The 6,127-nt window shown below is 42.1% G+C and overlaps 1 protein-coding gene across 2 annotated transcripts in view; it reads left to right on the forward strand.

The window, feature by feature from the left end:
- The window catches only part of LOC105669986 (Dual-specificity tyrosine phosphorylation-regulated kinase 2), a 139,485-nt gene that overhangs the window by 52,683 nt on the left and 80,675 nt on the right, over window positions 1-6,127 (forward strand). The window lies entirely within an intron of this gene.

The raw sequence follows: 6,127 nt of genomic DNA on the forward strand, positions 1-6,127 counted from the left end.
CGGCCTCATTATATAGCCACTTCCGTATATTTCAGTGCGTATGATAATCGATAGCGGTGGATATCTCCTATGAATAGAGTCATAATGCGGATCGTCCGCAGCCGCTATCGACCCTTTGACCCGTAGCGCTCGCTCGGTCGAAGAACCACGTTTCTCTGTTTGCTCGATCGAATCCGAGCAAATATGTGGTGAAGCTACAAGCTTGCATTGCGGAGAGCTAGAGAGGAAAAATGCACGCTAAACATCGTGTAATTTACACAACATGCCTGTGGCGAGAATGAAGATAATTTAATAACAAAATTTATTATGTAAATTTCGAGAGATTATACAAGGGTGTGGCAAAACTCGCGAATGTTTTTTTAATGAATAATTCTCTGATTAATTTAGAATCGTTTTTTCAGCAAAAATGTCAAGATATTGATAATTAATAAAGCATTGAAGAAGGACTTTTTGTTAAATAACCTTTAGAAACATGGATAAATAATTGAACCACATTTTTTTAATTAATATCGATGTTGAAAAATTGAAAAAATGTCACAAATAATAAATGATCCTGGTCACAGTTTCGCTGAAAAGAATAAATTTCAAATTTATCAGAAAAATCTATCATTAAAGTTGACATCTGCAAGTTTTGAAACATACTCTGCGTATGGTATAATCTTTTTATAATTCGTGATTTCGCAACGCTGCTCAGCGTTAAATATGCTACATAAATATTCGGTATAAACGAAATCTGACGGTTTCGATCTACCAGACACTTAATCTTTCGTTTATCCGGACTCCGGTTTTGATCGCAAAGTCCAATCAGCAGCCACGCTTCGATGACGAGTCGGATTACAAGTTCACACGCTTTCGCGGGTCGCGACCCACAGTATTATAAGCACAGACATATAAGTTTCAGCTGACTTACCGCCGGGGATAAGTGGAAGCACGTGCTGGCGCAAGGATACTGTTTGAATTGGATAGACGCCCCGCCTTTGCCCCTTTTCCCCCTCGCCGATAAGCGGTGTGTCGAATGTCCGTCCGTTCGCTCGTTATTTTTAGGACGCGGGGTACGCGCGGCACGTCGAAGAGAGGAAGTCGTATTTCTATCCTTCCAGTATCTGCTCTATTATTAGTGGAGTGTACGGGGGTATGCCGGTTTAACTGGATTTCCGTTTGATTTTAAACACCATATCTCCGATGGAGAAGCGCTTCGCTCGCACGCCCGTTGTTTTCCTCTTTCTTATCGGGCGATTTTCAGAGAGCGCACGTCGGCACGTTCCTCGCCCGATAGTTTCATCCGGGATGTAAATAGGACGGTGGTTTATTCGCGGATGTTCGCGGTCGTTTGTTCGTGCTGTTCCAACTTGTCCGCACATTACGCGTCAACTGTATTTCTGAATATCGATGAACGCGAATATCGCGAACGTTAATTGCACCGGAAGGCTGGATTTAATTCCAATTTTGTGCACGATTCAAATGTCCATTTCACCGTTGCGGATTAAAGCGCGCCGTTGCGTAAATTTTGAATCCGTTTCTGATTTTTTGATTCCGCGAAAAAACTTTAATCTATAAATTGAAATTATTTTTATCTGTGAAATTATCGAGGTGTTAGTTTTTGACAAAAGTATTTAAATATTTTTTAGATAGACATTTACCGACGATTCTTTTAGCTCTAGAAATTCGAGACGTCCTAGGTCAGGGACGCGTAACCTACGCATCCGGCTCAGACATGTGCATTCTCGCCGGCGTTGAAAGGCATGCAGATTACCGCCGTCTATACGGACAGAAAATTACTAGTGACGTTTATACGCAGCCGAACAGAATGCGACGTTAAATTTGTATTATTTCGAGTCCGGCGAAATGAGCGATCCCGCGTACGCGAACCGTGAAGATTTCATAGAATTACATAAACTGTGGCGTAATGACACAGAGAGTCGACGCTCCGCAGAAACGGAGACGATATAAACGCGCGATATAGTCCGTCTCTCGATTTGCAGATGCATTTCTGTCCAAGTGTGTATCAATAATCGAGGTGCTAAAAAGACGAAGAAAAATTTTATGACTAAATATTCTACGATACACCGCAGAAGCGAAAGAAATTCTCCTGCAATTTTCTATGATTTTCCTCGCGCGGTTTCGCCGACCGGGAAATTACGTATCGCGTACGTGAGATGTGGAGCTGATGCGGTTAGACGACTCACGGTGATCGCGCGAAAGAAAGGCCGGCGACAGAAGCGGAGATGACTGCGAAGTGCGAGGAGAGAAAAGAGCGTATCATCGGGTATGCGGCTGCCGTATGTCGGAAACACATTCGCCGGATGCAAGGTGCACAGGGAGAGAATATAATCGCGTAGCATCGCGTGGAAAATAGAACGAGCCGCTCGTCGAAGAGATAATCGCGTTCGTATATGTTGGGAATTGTATTGCGCTCGAAAATATCTTGGTCTTTACGTAAGAATAGTTTAACTGGAATTTACAGTTTTCCACTTTATCGAAATACGAGCTCTCTCAATGGTCCTTTTATGACAAAGCGTGAAAATTCGAATGTTAGATGAAATCCTCTCTTGGGATCAGGTTCGATCGTTTAGAGAGAGCCCGGTCGATAATCGAATCCTTCTCTTCCTTCTTACGAGCCTCGATCTCGAGTGCACTTAATCCGTCGTTTGAATTGATCCCGCATCTCGTATTCATTGCTTTCGTGCGAGATGCTGCATATACACACACACACGCTCGCCCGTCTCCGGGGTGAGTAATACTTCGGCACCCGGGCGTATATCACAACATACGATCTCCGTGTAGGAGTTATCTTCGCGTGATTTCTTTACGTGCCATGCATTCGCGTATGTTGGACATGAGCGGTGTTGGACGGTAGAAGTACGTATAGGCCGATAGGATGAATGAGTCCTCGCTGATCGGGCGCGAATAGCGGCGGGAGGAAAATTATTACAAATGATATTGCAAGAAGCGCGCGCGATAAAAGCAGTTCCTCGTCACGCACGGCAGTGGAAACTCACCGTGAGAATATATCGATATTTTCGAAAACGCGATTTCGAAATTAATTTCGGCAATTAAATCGACATTAAGTTATCTCATTTATTTTAATGCCAATACAAGTATGACGCGTATAACGATCATCTTTCGTTGAAAAATTTTATGAAAGCAAAATAAAATTTATAGAAAAATGTCATTTGCTATTTCTAATCATTTACTACTTTAATTGTTATTAGAAAATTATGCAGAGAATTGTTACGAGGCACTTTATCGAGTTCATCTCGCGACTTAAGACCGCAAAGGGTTAATATATTTTTATCACATATATTACACTGTTGTAAGGAAATGTTATCTAAGATAGAGATACTTAATATTGATATCAAATTATCATAAGAATTATACGTCCAGAATCGTCGGGACGGATGAATGACGCTATCGTCGTGTCCTGCGTGTGATGAAAAAAAAAGCCGCGTGAGTTTAATCCGTGACAGGCGAGCAGGAAGAACGTTCCCGGTAACAATAGGAAATACCGTGTTCGTGAAGAAAGTATTCAGGTGGCTGTAAGAGGCGCTCGATCTGAGTCGTCCCGTAAGGCCCCGGGAGAGGACAGGGCACCGTCTATAAGATAGAAGCCACGAGATAGACCCCTGACGGTGATATCTCACGGTGAGATCTTCAAGCACGGCCGTGTCTGTCGTTGCGTCGAACCGGGGTGATTTATCATTATTGAAATACGGGCCATTTGAGCCATCGTGGCTCCGCTCTCGCGCGACATGCGACGCTTCTTCTGCCGGACAGGAGTCCCTTTTGTGTCCCGCTCCGTGTGTTTGCTTTCCACTAGAAAGTTATTCAAATCGGCCGTGAGGATCGCGAGATAAATTTACCCGAAACGGAATTACGAAACGATAAATTTTAAAATTATTAACATACGTACATTTTACAAATTTATTAATATTCAATTTAAGATGGTATAATGAAAATAAATAACGATTACATAAAAGTTTGTGGGCACACACGTACATTATCATTATCATTTGAAAGAAATTAATTATGCGTTACGGGTAATTTTCTGAAAATTTTCTTTCCTCGATAAAATTAATTACATTAAGGATGCAATTTCGATAACACGACGCGGGGAATTGAAAGTTATTTTTGGATATTTCGCAAAGTATTTCACTTTCATCCTGGCAGTCGTGTCATCTCACGCGAAGTGATATCGTCGCGGAGTAGGGGGAAAAAAAGAAGCGCGTCTCGAAACGAGTCGAATAAATTTGCAATCGCGCGGCAGCCTGTTTTTCTGCATGCGCAACGATGCGCACGAGCGGCGGACGTTGCCCATCGCGTCAGCAAGCCCGAAAGGTTGCACCCGCGGACGCGTATCGCCATAAATTTTATTTTCTTCAACAACTTTTGCGTTTATTCGTGCCCTGCCCCGTAAAAAGTTCTCGAGATAGCACCTAACGACGGTCCCGGTCACGATTTAATGATATTTCATTAAACGAAATTTATCTGCCTTCACCTTCGCCTTGCACGCGGAGTCGCTGCCGATCGAAGCTTGCGATAAGCACCGGCTCTCTGTCCTGCGGGCGCTGATCTGAAATTGCTCGTTGCGAGCACTAATTGTAACGGTGCCTTTTACATCGTCCCGGCGCGGCTACGAAACGCCGGAACGGCGAAATCGTTCATCACGAGGTTGCAGTTGAAAGATACAGCGGCAATAGATTAGAACGATTTAATATAAACTGCCAGTGGTATCTGGCGGAATCGCTGGCTGCGCTTCCACGCGCCTTCGTCGTTCGTTCCCCGAAATAAAATTTCTTTTTGTCAACACAGATGGTGGTCGAATGCACTTTGGTACAAACCGGATCCGGACAAGCCACATGGCATTACTCTACGTCTGAAAGATAACGCCGCGAACAAACAAGCGGATTCCGGTTTGCACCAGTGCTCTATGCTAGCGAGCAAAGTGGTCGCCAAAACTCAATTGCGATCTATTTTCCGTGGGAAAGCATAAATACTTATCGTTAAATACTTGAACGGCGGCACAGTTCTGCAATAAATTTCAATTTTCACACGCGCCACGGCTTACTTCCGTGTATATAAATATTAAAAAGCAACTGTACTGCTGGCGCAGGAAGAAATTTATTCGTAACGAACGTATCCGCGTTTAACGGGGTGTCTTTCAATACAGCATCTCTTCCGAGAGATGTTCGTGACACCCTCGGGCATCGCGGCCGAGAATCGCTCTGCGGACGATACAGTATATTTCTCATATTTTTGCCGAACCTCCCCTTCGAGCGATCAAATAAGATTATTGCGATCAAATAAGATTATTGCAACAAGAGGCTACATTGTGAAAGTAACAGTACAACTTGATTGTAACGCAGTACTGCGTAAATTTTTCAAGGAGTTTTCAAAAAATGATTAGCGCATTGAACAAGACTACTACAAGTTCTGGAGTTATTAAATCATAAATACGATACGATAAAAGACAAAATCTTATGTTTAATGTTAAATACGCGTGTCTGATTTTAAGCTTGATCTGCATTAAATCTATATAACATACACAATTTCAACGAATATGCAGTATCTATTTTATAAACTTGATTCACAAAAACAGGAATTTAAAAAATTAGGATTTAAGTTTATATGAAAATATCTCTCAATTTTTTGAAGTTTTAAACAAAAACATTACAGGAAGTTGCTTGTTTAATCTTTAGAAATATTGTAATTGAAAAAATTATCTCTACTTTATTGTTTGCTGTAAATTTTTTCCACACAAGATAACGTTTCAAAGCCCGAGTATTTTACGATCGTGGATGTAGTAGATCCCTGCAATGTGCACTTGTTATCGACACATCAAATTCTACTTTATCCACGTTATAGCCATGCACAATGCAGTCATAAATATTGTGAGGATAACAGTACAACATTTTTTTCAACTCAGCAAACTGAAAGCAGTTATTTTGACATTTTTTTCGTGTGTCGCTTACCGACCTCTGTTCAGTACCGCTATCTTCTGCATCCAGTTTGCAGTTGAAACTACATATGTATATATTTTTCACCGCTGCTGGTAAACGGCACCGCCGTTTGATGCATATCTGTGCTGCAAATTGTGGATAAGGAAAAATACAGTCACGCATACGGATTT

This window comes from Linepithema humile, chromosome 7, assembly GCF_040581485.1.
Source record: "Linepithema humile isolate Giens D197 chromosome 7, Lhum_UNIL_v1.0, whole genome shotgun sequence".
NCBI classification, from domain to species: domain Eukaryota; kingdom Metazoa; phylum Arthropoda; class Insecta; order Hymenoptera; family Formicidae; genus Linepithema; species Linepithema humile.